Below are 16,270 nucleotides of genomic sequence, written 5' to 3' on the forward strand. Positions count from 1 at the left end.
GTGGATCTGAATGTGTCCGTGGAAGGCCTGTATGCCAATTGGAGCCTGTGGCAGAAGCAGGGCAGACAAAAAGTGCCATTAGGTTTTTGGACTAAAAAGTTACCTGAGGCTGGTGAGCGTTACTCACCCTTTGAGAAACAGTTACTTGCTTGTTATTGGGCTCTGGTGGATACCGGGCAACTGACCCTAGGCCATGCTGTGATTTTGAGGCCCGAAATTCCCATTATGCAGTGGGTTTTGAGTTCACCGAAGTCCCATCGAATTGGACATGCTCAGGAGGCGAGTGTGATTAAATGGAAATGGTACATTCAGGACAGGGCACGTAAGGGTCCGAAAGGTGTGGCGGTTTTACATGAGCGAGTGGCGCAGGCGCCCTCCAATGAGACTGACAGTGAGTGTTCGGTTCCCGTGGTGCAAGAGTCTCCCGTTCAGTGGGGTAAATCATTTGATGATCTGTCCGTGGAGGATAGAAAACATGTGTGGTTTACGGATGGTTCAGCGAAGTTCATTGGTGACAAAAGGCATTGGAAAGCTGTTTCGTATAACCCGATCACGCAGAAATTATTGAGTACAACTGGAGATGGTAAGAGTAGTCAGTATGCTGAACTCTATGCAGTTTACCAAGTTTTGAAGCAGGAACTACCTGGCACATGTCATATTTTCACTGATTCCTGGTCCACTGCGAATGGACTGGCGGTATGGTTACCAACATGGCATTCTCATAATTGGGAATTGCATTCAAAAGAATTGTGGGGAAAGGAATTGTGGCAAGAAATTTGGGAGCTGCTCCCGCAGAGTACTGTAACAATCTTTCACGTGGATGCTCACACTCCAATTGACTCCCTTGATAAATTTTTCCATAACATTGCAGATGAAAAATCTAAAATTGCTGAGGCAGTGGTGGACATGCAAGATTCTGATTTGGCGGGATTGGCACATTGGGCCCACCAGAAAGCAGGACATTTTGGAGAGAAAGCCACTAGCAGGTGGGCTGCCGATAGAGGAATTCATATTCCTTTTTCTTTGATCAAGGATGTCATTCTACATTGTCCCATTTGTCAGCATTCTAGGAAAAAGGAGGTGCCTCAGATTGTTCGAGGCCACTTGCATCGAGGTAAATTGCCCGCTCAAATTTGGCAGATTGACTATATCGGTCCGCTCCCTATGAGCAGGAATTGTCAATATATTTGTACAGTTGTTGACACTTATAGTGGCCTTTTGGTCGCTTTCCCTTGCAAGAACGCTACCCAAGTGAATACCATTAAAACCCTGGAGTTACTTATTCTATACTATGGTGTCCCATTCCAAATTCAATCAGATAACGCATCCCACTTTCGTGGAAGATTGGTGCAGGAATTCTGTGCGGAAAATAATATTGATTGGGTGTTTCACATTCCATATTACCCTCAAGCTTCAGGTCTGATTGAGAGAATGAATGGTTTGTTGAAAGAACAGATGCGCAAATTGACTGATGACCGATACAGCCAGTGGAGAGATGTCTTGTTTCAAGCTTTATTGATCCTGAATAATCGCCCTTTGTTACATGCTGAATCCCCTTTAATGCGTTTGTTTCCTCCAAATGTTGATGTGAAGCCTAATTCTTTATCAAACACTATCATGTATTGGGAAATTACCCCCGGTGCTTTGGCTCCATGTAGAGCGACCCCAGGCTCCGCAGGCCTCGACCTGCATGCTTTAAATGATGCAAAATTTCCAGGAAAAGATCGAATCATTGTTGAAACTGGCATTGGTGTCTGTATACCTGCCGGTAGTTTTGGATTAATTGCCCCTAGATCTGGCCTGGCCCTGAAAGGTGTACAAGTGCTCGGAGGAGTAATTGACAGTGATTATCAGGGAGAGATTAAGGTTCTCCTGCTTAATAGCAGTGAGACTGATTTGTTCATTAAAAAGTCTGACCGTGTTGCTCAGTTACTGATTATGCCTGTCTTCAGTGGTGAGATCAAAAAAGGCTCTGCCCCAACGTTGCTAACTGTGCGAGGACAAAAAGGCTTCGGATCATCTGATCTTCCTGGAGCTAAGATATGGGTGCAATCGCCTAAAAATCCTCCTGAACAGGCTGATATTATTGCGACCGGTCATGACAACACCGTTTTGGTGATGAAGCCAGGGAAAGATGGCTGGGAAGCTGTCCCAGCTGATAAATGTTACTTACGAGAATGATTAAGGCCTGTGTTTGTATTCTTTTAGATCATTCTCTGGACTGCTGCTGCAGGATGTGTCGGCGCTGGACTCCTTTTGGCCTGCTACGCCGGGAGAGGAGAGGATCCACCGACGCCGGTTGATGGGATAATCCGAGCTCCGCGGTCCGCGTGGACCTCCTCTTCCAACTTCTGGATTACACTCGCAAAGCGGGTGACGAACTCTCCGCATTTCTGTCTTACCCCAATGAAATCTGTCACTGACATTTTAGCGACCTGTTTGGTTGCCGTCCCTGCATCTACAGAGACTTTGCGACATATTTTTAATATCTCGAATGCCCGACCCAATGTTATTCTGGGCGACTTTGCGGCCCACGAGTTTTGTCCCTCATGTACTGTTCTTCCAGACCTTGATATCGCTATTAATTCCCGAATTACTACTTTTAATTTTACCCCTGGAGACCTATGTTTTATAATGACATGTGACCCTAGGGCTATCACCGAATGCTTAAAATTAAAGATACAGGCTGCTACTTCTTTTTCAGCTCATCAACGATTGCTGTGTTTAAAGAGACTTCCGAATTCGTGTCTTTCTGTAAAAAACAATATGACATGTCAACGTTTATTAGTAGCCCCTAGTTATTATCGTTCAATGTTATTGCCAGCTGGATGGCTGTTCTCCTGCGGGAATTCATCTTGGCCCTATATTCCTGCGAATATTTCTGGTGGCCCATGTGCCATCACTAGATTGAGCCTATTAATGTTTTCCTCACATCCTAATTCACATTCCCGTATTGTACGTGATTCAATGTCATTACATGAGGATTGCGATTCCTCTGTCCACCTCTATTCTAAATCAGAATACCTTAGTTTAGCTTTTTCTATTATTGGAGTGCCTGCATTGGCCGTTTATAATGCCAAAACGATCGGCAAGATGGCCTGTTGGATGGTTAAGTCCATCAATCAGACGTCTACTGTTTTATCTGATCTTTTATTAGATGCCCAAGGCGAACGTAGAGCTATTTTACAAAATCGCGCTGCTATTGATTATCTTTTGTTAAAACATGGACATGAATGTTCTGATTTTGAAGGCCTATGCTGTTTTAATTTGTCTGACCATTCTAAATCAATCCAATCCCATATTGACAAACTCCACGACTTGACTGCAGAAATTAGACAACACATAGATCAGGGTTTCTTTGACTGGCTTTTTAATTGGCTGCCTGACTTACATTCTTTACGACAGATTTTAGGGGGAGTTATTGTTGCTATTTGTGTCCTGATAGCTATTTGTTGCTTTATTCAGTGCATCCCTTCCCTGCTCCAATTTCTTAGACTTGGTAAGAGACATAGATCAGTTCATTTTGTTTCCTATTATTCTTCTACTGATGTAAGTTCTATTTAGTTTGTGGTTAATAGACTGGAGTCAAGGGGTGTAATGTAATGGCTGCCCTTCTGCTGGCTCTTTGGAGAGGGAGAATGATGGAGAGTGACTCCAGCCTATCACCCCCATAGCATAGGGATTAGGACTATAGACAGGGCCCCTGCCTTCCATATATTAGAGCATTTTCGTGTCACTTTCCTTAGTGTAGGGCTTATGAATTTAAGTTAGGGGTTAGATATATAAGTATTAGTCATGATTTGCCCATTTGCTAACATGTTAGGATATTTTCCATGGAGTTACGCATATTGTGGGCCCTGTAGGCCTTAAACGAGACAGACTCCATTTTGCTTTCTGCCCGGTAGCTCGAGAAGGCTTTCTAGGTGAAGTGTAATGTTTTAGTTTCAAGCTGTTGTTCGCTTGGAGAGAACCGGCTCAGGCTGGCCCTTATCGAAGGAATGTATTTTTCTCCACACCGAAGACACAACTTCAGGCCGGCCGGCTGGGAACGTGTCCTTGGTACGGGGAGGTACAAGAATTTGGTGGGCGGCAGGTTACTGGCCGTAGCTTTCCATGAAGGAACGGGCTTTGATATTAGCGAAGGTGTTAGTCAGTTTGTCAGTTAGTCCGTAGGCGGCATCTAGCCGTTAGCATCTCTGCCATTAATTATCTCATGGCGGACAGTCGCCATCTTTGAAGTCCGAGAAAGATTTAAGACCGAAACTCTCTGAGAAAGACTGAAGGAGAACTAGCGCGGAGCGCACTGATACAGAGAGAGAGAGAGACGGTAGCTTATAACCAGCAAGGTTCCGGTGCCCTGGAGGGAAGCAGACGAGGTTGAGCCTAGCGGTGCAGACGTGTACTTGTGACGGCTGGGGTGTGACTGCAAGGCGAGCCAGGACACAGAGACGAGAAGGGAACCTAGATGACTGCCGAGTCCAGACTTCATATTAACCAGGTGACCTCCGTCCTTTTCCCAATTAGCACGCGTTCTAATCTTTACCTTTTCTTTGCAGAAATTATGTTGCATAGTAATGTGATTTGCATTTATTGTCAATAAATATCCTAATTCTTATAGAATTACAGTGTGCCTCGTGTTCCTGTTCAATCTCGGTAAATGCATCTCCTAGTTGAGAGTTGTTTATGTGAACGGATGTGAAATCCCGATCAGGTAAATGGTGATCGAACAAAGAGGGAGTGAGTGGACCTTTGATGCCAAGAATAGGAGGTACATCATATAATTTGGGAACCGTATTAAAAGTCATTATTATAGTTTTATCCCGAGTAGATAACTGAGACATTGTCCTGATGACTGTTCATAGGAATGTGGTCGTCGTTGATATGCGGCGTTAGTGAGAACGTTGGGTAGGAGACCAGCGTGTATACCCACAAGATTGTGGCTTGAATAAGTGAGAGCGTCAGGGGGGAGACTGGCGTGGAGGTTTGCCGGATTGCGAACCGTTTGGAAAAGGGAGCATTGGGTTCTGCAGGCCCATGTGTAGACGCACCGGATTGTGTGTCAGATCTGCCCTAGGGTAGACCGGTCTGGGTCGGGGTGGCCGCGAGACCAACTGATGTGAATAAGATATTGTAGGAAATCTATGCATGTGTATTGTTATTCCCCATCCTTAGGTGCGACCTGTATGTATGTCTGTATATCTATCCATTGTGAATACATTCTAAGGAGGGAAGGTGAGTACGTTTTGGCTGGGTCATAGGGGCCCCTGGGGGCTGATCCCATCTAAGCAGAAAATCCAGCCATTACAGGGGGCACCAGGGTCACGGCTCCGGCATAACAGAGATCCTCACGGTGACCTGCAGATGAGCAGGGAGAAGGTTGAGCCAGATGGTCCTGTGGCTCAGGTCAGGGGGCAAGCTCTCTTCCAGGCCCTTGGAGATAGTTTCAGCACAAGTCTACAAAGTCTTTTCAAAGTCTTTTGCTCTCCTTCCTCAGCAAGGCAAGCAGCAGACCAGTCCTTCCAGCGTCTTCTTCTCCTTCTAGTTGGGCAGAGGTTCTTTGTGGGAAACAGGATTCTAGTTTGCAAGGAGCAGGGCTCCTACTTTTATACAGCATTTTCTTTGTTCTTGCAGGCCAGGGGGGCCTTGGCATAACTTCTTTCAGTCCCTGAGCACTTTGTTGGGTGTACTCTGGTCTCTTCTTTCAGGGTGAGGGGCAGGCACATCAGATGCTCCACACGAGGTGGAGCCAGCATTGTGTGGACAGGGGCAGCCAGAATGACTTTGTTGACAGTGCTTCTCCCTTCCTGGGCCAGGTGTCGGGCTGAGTCATCAGTCGCTCCCCAGGGGGCGGAGCCAGCATTGTGGTGGCAGAGCACAGCCCTATTCAGAGTCCAGGGGCATTCCCACTAAGGTGTAATCCTTACATTCACCACCTATCATGCCCCAGCCCTGTCACTCACATAACCCAGACAGTCAGATACACATCCTAGCAGAGGCGGGCTGAAATGGTTAGGCAAGCAAATGCTAGCTTTCTAAAAGTAGCTTTTGCAAACACAGGATATTAAAATAAACTTTACTAAATGATGTATTTTATTATTCTTAGTTCAGGCATACTAAACTTGACTTTCTACCATGTTCCCTGAACCTGCTGGGATTATAGGGTGTAATAATTCCAGCAGCCCATCTTGGCCTAAGAGAACAGGTAGCCTTACAATAGTGAAAAACGAATTTGGCTGTAATTCACTATTAGGACATGCCACATACATCAGGGCTTGTCCTACCTTACACTTACAATGCACCCTGCCCTAGGGCCTACCATAGGGGTGACTAATATGAAGTTGAGGGAAGGTTTAAAGGCTGGCAAGTGTGTGCACTTGCCCAGCCAGCATGACAGTACCAGACTGCACGCAGGTTCTGCAATGGCAGACCCTAGACACATCTTCAAAGGCTGCTTCTGTGGGTGGCGCAACCAGCGCTGCAGGCCCACTAGCAGTTTTGGCATTTACAAGCCCTGGCACTCCTGGTGCACTTTACTGGGGACTGACAGTAAATCCAATGAGCCAATCACATATACAGGGAGAGCATATGCACTTTAGCACTGGTCAGCAGTGGTAATGTGCGCAGAGTCATTAAACCAACAAAAACAGGTCAGAGAGAATATTGGAGGAAGGCAAAAAGTTCAGGGATGACCCTGGCAAGAGGGCCAAGTCCAACACAACCCCCTTCCAGCCAAAACGCAGGGTAGACCAATCACCACCTTGATGGGCTTCCCTGCTTTGGGCGATAGAACATGGACCTGGCCCGCAACAGCAGGGGCACATTCCAGTTCTACGCCAATCTGAACCTATTTCAAATCCTCTGTCCATACTCTCAGGGTCCACCCAGCTAATCCATGGGGCACCCTTTTCTTCCTCTGTGGACACCACCTGTGCAGCCTCTAACCTTAACCTGCTCACAGGTGTGTCCCAACAGACAGTCATCAAATCACAGTGGCCACTGACAGTAGTCAGGGCTGAGCCCCAGGCCTCATGCCTCTCAGGGCTCTCAAACCTCTGTGGCCTTAAGGAGCGGGGGCAGTAGCCCCAGGTGCTTGGCACCTTTTGTCCACTCTCTCTCCTGTCAGGTCAGGTATGTCACCCTGGCACTGACCCACCAGCCCCAGGCCTGTACCTGGCGGCTGGAGCAAAGACTGGGGTGGGCTCACCCACACCCGGTCCTCCTTCTTGGGGCTCTGTATCCTCCCACCCGGAGTGGTACCCCCTTCCAGAATTGTCAGGGCACCTGTGGCAGGTGACCTGCACAATTTTCCCACCAGTTCAGGGGTGCTATCCTGCAACTGGGGAACCAGGTCCGGGGGGACACCCTGCACCTGGCCCTCTATCCCAGGGTCTAAACCCTCTAGTTGAACCGGGGTCAGAGGCGAGAACTCCCTCCCTCTGCACCCCCTTCCAGAGTACTGCCCTCTCCCAACTGGAGGGGTACCCCTAGAAGCGACATGGGCCAGGACACTGATTACAGTGTTCCTGCCCTCCAGGTCAGACAACACCTGAACCTGGCTTCTCAACTCAGGGACCCAACCCTGCAGTTGAAAACTTGCCTGGCGCACCAAGACTTCCCGGGGAGCACGCATGCCCCCCCTGAGGGTGGCACATAGTTCATGTGTCCTGCGACAGTCTGCCTAGCGCAGACCTCCCAACCCCTGTCCCGCTGACAGTGTGGGAAGATCCCCCAGGACAGAAGTGGTGTCCCCCTGGTCATTCACTGGGGACGCAGCCCTGCTGGCTGGCCCCTGACCCACTGGTTCTTCCACTGGGTACTCTTTCCCCCTCTCGCCCCTCTTTCTGGACTTCTACACCCTCCCAACCGGAGGTGTACTGCCAGACACCAGAACTACTGGAGCTCTGTTTACAGAGCCTCCACGTTCTCTAGCCACTGGAGGATCTCCCCCAGAGGGTGACTCATCCGGATGGCCTAGGCTCCCCACCTGGTGTTCCCTTAAAGAACCATCCAGGCTCTGAGACTGAGGTTGGGCACTACCGGGACAAAACCCATTCTCACTCCTTCCCCTTAAGGACAGGACGGGAGGCCCTACACCCCTCTCAATACTACAGGACCTAGCTGGGCTACTCTACGCCACTTCCACCACTCTGGGCTGGAAGATACCTGAGCCACTCCCCACAGGATCACACCCCACTGCCTCTCCAGACCCTCTGGAATCCACCACAAGGTCTGCCTCCAATGTGAGCTCCTTGGGGTCAGAGAACTCACTCTCAAACAGGTGTTGGCATAGCTCTGGAAAACTGGGACTTAAAGTATGCTCTCCCACAATTGGATTACACAGCCCCCTAGCAGGGTTAACCAAACTATCCTTCACCTCACCATCCAGCGCCTCACACACATACTCCACACCATTCTTCTGAGACTGGCCAGACAGTAGCGGACTGTATCTGTCACACAACCCACACTCTTCTGTGCGGTCTTTACCCTCACCCACCAGGACCTCAACCATGGGGGAATCCCTCCCACCACTAGGACCATGAACTCCTACGCCAGTAACCCTATTCCCTTCAGGGACGCTGCACACTACTGGAGCTACCTCATGCCCTTGAACCTCCTGGTGAATGTTAACCCCCTCCAAGTCAGGTGCCATATCTCTAGGTGGGCGCACTATGCTGTCAGCACTAGATACCTGAATGTTGCTGCCACCAGCTGAGCTGGACTCCACCTCCAACTCAGAAAAGCTCAATCTCTGAGCTACACAAATCTCTGGATGTTGGGCTGGAGCCCTCCTGGCTTCAAGCTCCTTGAGCTCCAAATCAAGTTCTCTCATTTTCAAGTAGTGATCTCTTTGGCGTTTTTGCCCCTCCATGGCTAATCTCTGTTTCTCCATTTCCATTTGTCCCTTTAATCTTGCCATCTCCATTGCATGTGCCCTGTCTGCTGCCCTGTCTGCCAGCTCCTCTGGCGACAGACATCTGGTTGCTGCTTTTTACATCCTCACTGAACCAGGCATGACGTTTCACAAGCACATGGAGATCTCACAGCAAAATTTAAAAATGGAAATCTGTGGCTGCGTTATAGGTCTGCTCTCACTATGTGGTGATCAATAATTCACTGTATGTCAACTACAAATGCAAATTCGCAAATCCTCACCGCTGCGTCCAATGTTAGAATTGGGGGTCTCAGGTTGGCGCAAGTATTCACTTGTGACAAGCAGGGACCCTCTCATCTAAGTCAGGGCGAAAGATGACCCCTTAGAATTACCCTTGCTCACCCTCTAGGTGCGTGGCGTGAGCAGCCAAGGCTATTCTTCAGGCGTTTCTGGGTTAAGCATTTGTAATCACACACACAGTAAATGTACCAATCCCCCCACAAATGGACACCAGGATGTAGATATGTAAAAATATGAATTCTTTATATAAAAATATATCTGTGCAGGTAAGACTTATCACAAGACCACTATAACGTTTTTAGCTTAGGCCACAAGATTGTAAAATAATGGCAATCCTCTTTTGGTTAGGACGCTGCTTCCTTCTTAGTCTGTTTCGCTTAAAGATAGTTCTCTTGGGGCCAGATGTAGGTAAAATAGATTTACCGATTTTTAATTACCGAATTTTACCGATTCGGTAATTAAAAATCGGTAAATCTAAGGGGTGGATATGTAGGTATTTCCAGATGTGGAAATACCGAATCTGTAACATTCCGTATTTACCGATTCTGTAAATACAGAATCGCTATTTTCCATTGATTCCTATGGGCTTTGAAGCCCATAGGAATCAATGGGAAATACCGATTCTGTATTTACAGAATCGGTAAATACCGAATTTTGCAAAGGTGCAGGGGGTGTCACTTTGACACCCTCTGGCACCCCACAAATAGGCATGTGCGCCATGTGGCACACAGACATGCCCTAATAGGATTGTGTGGTAAAATACCGATTTTGTAGGGCCTTTGGGACTCAGAAGAGTCCCACCTACATCTGAGATTTACCGAATCGGTAAAAATACCGATTCGGTATTTTACAGAATCGGTAAATTTACTGAATCGGTAAATTTACCGATTCTGTAAAATTGTGCCCCTACATGCCAATTCTTGAATACCGGTCGGTAACGGCCGAAAATACAGATTTTCGGCCGTTACCGACCGACCTACATCTGGCCCTTGGTTCTTCGTATCTTTCAACAGTTGCAGTACTCTACCAGAAATGATGATGCCACAGTTCTTTGAATGGGGACCACAGGGTGTAAAAAAATAGGAAATATTCTCTTGTAGTCCTTTAAAAATCTGCTGGACACTTCGTGGCGCTTCTGTGCGCTTAGAACGGGTGGAATCGGCTGCCCCTACCAAGTCTCACGCACCTCGCGTGAGTCGCGTACACCGAGGCATTACCAAAACTCACGCATCTCGTGTGAGACGGCGTACGCGGCGTACAGCTTCCAGGCCATGCAAAGCATACAGTTGCTTTCAATGTTTATGGGCAATGCGAAGCGTACAGTCCTATTTTCATGAAGCGCACAGTTCAATGCGCACAGTCTTGCACAGGGAGATACAGAACACCCAATTCTTTGAAATATGGAGCGCACAATCCTTTGCTGGCAATACAGAGCGCACAGGCAGTGATTACGTGCTGAAGTACGGGGAAGTCAAGCGTTGCAGACCCCGAGTCCGGTGTGCACTGTACCTTTGTTTTCCTGATGATTCCAGCGAAGGCGGTTGCAGGGCGCACGGACACTCTAGGCAGGGCGAGGCCGGCGTCCGGGGCGTCCGATCTTGGTGGGGTCTGCTCTCTGGATCTTTGGGTCCGGTGGGGGCCTCAAGCGGGAGCGTGGGGGGCACACCAGCGAGCCTTTGTGCGGCGAGGTGACACAATGATTTCACTCGGCGGGGGAAGAGCGGCTCAGCGGAGCGGTACTCTCCCTCGGCGGGGATGGTGAAACACAGTTGGTCACGGCCTGAGGGAGGGGCACCAGGGTCATGGCTCCGGCGTAACAGAGATCCTCACGGTGACCTGCAGACGAGCAGGTTGAGCCAGGTTGAGCCAGATGGTCCTGTGGCTCAGGTCAGGGGGCAAGCTCTCTTCCAGGCCCTTGGAGATAGTTTCAGCACAAGTCTACAAAGTCTTCTCAAAGTCTTTTCCTCTCCTTCCTCAGCAAGGCAAGCAGCAGGCCAGTCCTTCCAGCGTCTTCTTCACCTTCTAGTTGGGCAGAGGTTCTTTGTGGGAAACAGGATTCTAGTTTGCAAGGAGCAGGGCTCCTACTTTTATACATCATTTTCTTTATTCTTGCAGGCCAGGGGGGCCTCGGCATAACTTCTTTCAGTCCCTGAGCACTTTGTTGGGTGTACTCTGGTCTCTTCTTTCAGTGTGAGGGGCAGGCACATCAGACGCTCCACAGGAGGTGGAGCCAGCATTGTGTGGACAGGGGCAACCAGGATGACTTTGTTGACAGTGCTTCTCCCTTCCTGGGCCAGGTGTCGGGCTGAGTCATCAGTCGCTCCCCAGGGGGCGGAGCCAGCATTATGGTGGCAGAGCACAGCCTCCCACTAAGGTGTAATCCTTGCATTCACCACCTGTCATCCCCCAGCCCTGTCACTCACATAACCCAGACAGTCAGATACACATCCTAGCAGAGGCGGGCTGAAATAGTTAGGCAAGCAAATGCTAGCTTTCAAAAAGTAGCATTTGCAAACACAGGATATTAAAATAAACTTTACTAAAAGATGTATTTTATTATTCTGAGTTCAGGCATACTAAACTTGACTTTCTACAATGTTCCCTGAGCCTGCTGGGATTATAGGGTGTAATAATTCCAGCAGCCCATCTTGGCCTAAGAGAACAGGTAGCCTTACAATAGTGAAAAACGAATTTAGCTGTAATTCTCTATTAGGACATGCCACACACATCAGGGCTTGTCCTACCTTACACTTACAATGCACCCTGCCCTAGGTCCTACCATAGGGGTGACTAATATGAAGTTGAGGGAAGGTTTAGAGGCTGGCAAGTGTGTGCACTTGCCCAGCCAGCATGACAGTACCAGACTGCATGCAGGTTCTGCAATGGCAGACCCTAGACACATTTTAAGGCTGCTTCTGTGGGTGGCACAACCAGCGCTGGAGGCCCACTAGCAGCATTGGCATTCACAAGCCCTGGCACTCCTGGTGCACTCTACTGGGGACTGACAGTAAATCCAATGAAGCAATCATGGAAATCAATCACATATACATTTTGCACAGGGAGAGCATATGCACTTTAGCACTGGTCAGCAGTGGTAAAGTGCCCAGAGTCATAAGACCAACAAAAACAGGTCAGAGAGAATATTGGAGGAAGGCAAAAAGTTCAGGGATGACCCTGCAGAAAGGGCCAAGTCCAACAGGTTCCCTCCATCCCATGGTCTGTATACTGAAGACAGGTTACCTCTGGTCCAGGGCCTGTATACTGAAGACAGGTTCCCTCTGGTCCAGGGCCTGTGTACTGAAGACAGGTTCCCTCTGGTCCAGGGTCTGTGTACTGAAGACAGGTTCCCTCCAGCCCAGAGTCTGTGTATTGAAGACAGGTTCCCTCCTGCCCATGGTCTATGTACTGAAGACAGGTTCCCTCTGGTCCAGGGTCTGTGAACTGAAGACAGGTTCCCTTCGCCCAGGGTCTGTGTACTGAAGACAGGTTCCCTCCAGCCCAGGGTCTGTGTACTGAAGACAGAATCCCTTCAGCACAGGGTCTGTGTATTAAAGACAGGTTCCCTCTCGCCCAGGGTCTGTGTACTGAAGACAGGTTCCCTCTCACCCAGGGTCTGTGTACTGAAGACAGGTTCCCTCTCGCCCAGGGTCTGTATACTGAAGACAGGTTCCTTCTAGCCCATGGTCTGTGTACTGAAGACAGGTTCCCTCTCGCCCAGGGTCTGTGTACTGAAGACAGGTTCCCTCCAGCCCATGGTCTGTGTACTGAAGACAGGTTCCCTCCAGCCCATGGCCTGTGTACTGAAGACAGGTTCCCTCTGGTACAGGGTCTGTGTACTGAAGACAGGTTCCCTCCAGCCCAGGGTCTGTGTACTGAAGACAGGTTCCCTCCAGCCCATGGCCTGTGTACTGAAGACAGGTTCCCTCCAGCCCATGGCCTGTGTACTGAAGACAGGTTCCCTCTGGTACAGGGTCTGTGTACTGAAGACAGGTTCCCTCCAGCCCATGGTCTGTGTACTGAAGACAGGTTCCCTCCAGCCCATGGCCTGTGTACTGAAGACAGGTTCCCTCTGGTACAGGGTCTGTGTACTGAAGACAGGTTCCCTCCATCCCAGCGTCTGTGTACTGAAGCCAGGTTCCCTCTGGTCCAGGGTCTGTGTACTGAAGACAGGTTCCCTCCCACCCAGGGTCTGTGTACTGAAGACAGGTTCCCTCCAGCCCAGGGTCTGTGTACTAACTGGCCGGGTGTGTCTCACTCAACACTATTAGGGTGAGAGGCGGGTCCTAGATTTAAACATCAGCAGTGCCTCGGGGGGGGGGGGCGAGGGGGACATGTGCCCTTCGAATCACATTAGCTGTCGCTGCTGGTGGGGTATGGTTTACAGGGGGATAGTAGCTGCCTTTTATTTATTTACTTATTTATTTATTTATGCGTTTTTATATAGCGCGGACTTTATCCGAAGGCGTCAGAGCGCTTCACAATAGGAACAGAAAATTATAAGTGAACAAATTACAAAAGCAGAGGATAAGTTACATGAGGTAAAAGTGACAATTGTGAGCAAACAAAATACATGAGGTAGCAAACAGTGCAATACAGGAGGAAAGAGCGACAAGTGTGCAGGTTACAAGAGAAAACAAAGTACAATTAGAGGTAATACACTGCCGCATATGCTAGACACTCAGGCACAAGAACAAACGTTACGTAGGTAATGGTGGCACTTGTGCAAGTATCAAAAGCAAACAAAATGTGAGAGGAGCAAACAGTGTGTTACAAGAGAAAAGTGGTGTGTGCATGTTACAAAAGAGAACCAAACACAGGTACAAGGGTGATACTCCAGGGGGTGCAAACATGACCTCTCTGCTGAAGGTAAACACGTTTTCCCGTAAATCCGTACTAATCGTGCCCCCCCCCCCCCCCCCAGGTATGTCCAGTGTCCACCCCCGGGAGTTGAGCCCGAGCCAGGCACGCACAGCCGCACAGCCCCGGGGCCGCATTCTTTCCCGGATCTCAGCAGAAATGTTGAATTTCCATGGAAAGGCCCCCCCCCCCCTGCGCCTGACGGGCCCCAGGGAGCCCCCACCCTCCTCCTCGCAGGCACAAGGGTGGGGGGCCTCTGTGCATTTACAATCAATGGTGTCAGCTGCACAGAGCACTTCACGGGCCCCCAGAACCCCCCAGAAAGCAAGAAGCTGAGACCCTGAGTGCAGGGGGGGGCTCTGTCAGGCACGAGGGTAAAACAGAACACATTAAAGACAGTCTTTAAATAACAATTCAATGCAGGATTGTGTTTTGGGACCAAATCAATCCTTTGTACACACTGAAAGCTCAACTGGTTAATGTGATCGATGACTGTAGATATTGGTGTGTGTGACTTACCAATGACCTGTATTTACAGTGCTACGAAGCCTCATCCTGCGCCTGCAAGCGCTGTGAATACATGCAACTCATTACTTTAAAATTGTGTTACACTAAAAAACATTGGGGCAGATTTACAAGCCCCTTGCGCTACTATTGCGTCACTTTTAACATGGGAGAAGTGACGCCAAAGTGGCGCAAGGGGCTTGTACATCTGCCCCATGGCACTTCGTGGCGCAGGGCAGCTCAGCAACGCACCCACTACGCTGCGTCACTGGGAAAGTACAGGGATGCACCGTCCCTGTCCTATCTCCCTGCGCTGGGGCTATTTCAGCAGCCGAGCGCCAACGTGGGCCCCCTTGGCGGGCACCAAGGTGCAAGGGGGCCCCCATTGCATGCAGGAATGTTTGTGAGCAGGAAGGAGCACCTTCCTGCACAGAAACAATCCTGAGAGGAGTTTTCCTATCTCCATGTGTGCTGCAGAATGCATCACACATAGAAAGAGGAAAAAAGCATTGGCATAGCCAATAGGTCTCGCATTTGGGGCCTTATAAGTGTTTAACCATGCAACAGTTAAATACTTATAAGGTCCCAAAAGCCAGACAAATTGGCTATGCCAATGCTTGTTTTTTTGTACTTACATACCTAATAGAGAGTGCCGAAGCGGAGACTGAACATCACTTTGGTGAAAAATGGGCGCTTCCATTAGCCGAAGAAAGCAGTGCTTTAATTGGGCTGGTTCTGCCTGGTACGAAGTACTGGCACTTTTTAATTTTGAGAGGGAGAGTACCGGCACTTCTCAGAAACAAGCAGGTACTCTGGGACAGAGTACCTGCACTTGTATGTTTCCATTTCAAGCACTGGAAGAATGATCTGTGGCTGTCCACACACCTTTCAACCAGTGTGTTTCAAGGTGCAGACCTGGGTCCACTGTATGTCCAGGAAGGCCAGATATGGATCAGAATAGTTACTTAGGATAAATGGCATTTCATTTATCTAAACGAAACTCAAGCAGCAACTGGTTGTCATGAAAATCTGCCACGGATTCTGCAGTCCTCCAGGAACTTAAGGACACCCCTAGTTTATATATAGAGCAAACTCAACCCGAGGTATGGGAGCGCTTTACATTAGGACTAGTTACATTACACAAGAACACATTCTTTCTTGGTAGGCAAAAGGAAATTGAGTGATTTGCCCAGGATCACAGGATGTTGAGACGAGACTTGAACTAGACTCGAACCTTGTTCTCCAGTTCTAAAGTCGGCAGCTCTGGCCTTTATTCCACATCCTTGCTTTAACAGTTTGTGTAAGACTTGACATATATATATATAAATGCTGCAATACCAAAATAGGAGTGGGCGGAATTTGCGTAATCGTGTTACGCAAATCTCAGCGAAATGGTAAAAAATCTCCGCAAACGCGCAGAAATTCAGCGAACCCGCGGAATTGCTTGTTCGCAATGCTTTTTTACTGTTAGCTCTTTTTTTGACCAGTGAAGTTAGTTCTTAAAATAACTTTTATTTTGTCTTTTTTGTAGTTTTTTATTTTTTTGGGATTTTTTGAAAGGAAAAAAGGGGAACTGCGCAAAACAAAACAGTCTGCAACTGGAACAAATAAACAAAACAAAATTAACGGCAGAAGCAACGGTGCTCTTGTTTGCGCCTGCAAATTAAATCAATGGACTGTTCTCCATAATATAATGTTTCTTTGCAAAATTTGCATAAAATGATGAGGTGTGCAAAA

This window comes from Lissotriton vulgaris, chromosome 6, assembly GCF_964263255.1.
Source record: "Lissotriton vulgaris chromosome 6, aLisVul1.2, whole genome shotgun sequence".
Lineage (NCBI taxonomy): Eukaryota > Metazoa > Chordata > Amphibia > Caudata > Salamandridae > Lissotriton > Lissotriton vulgaris.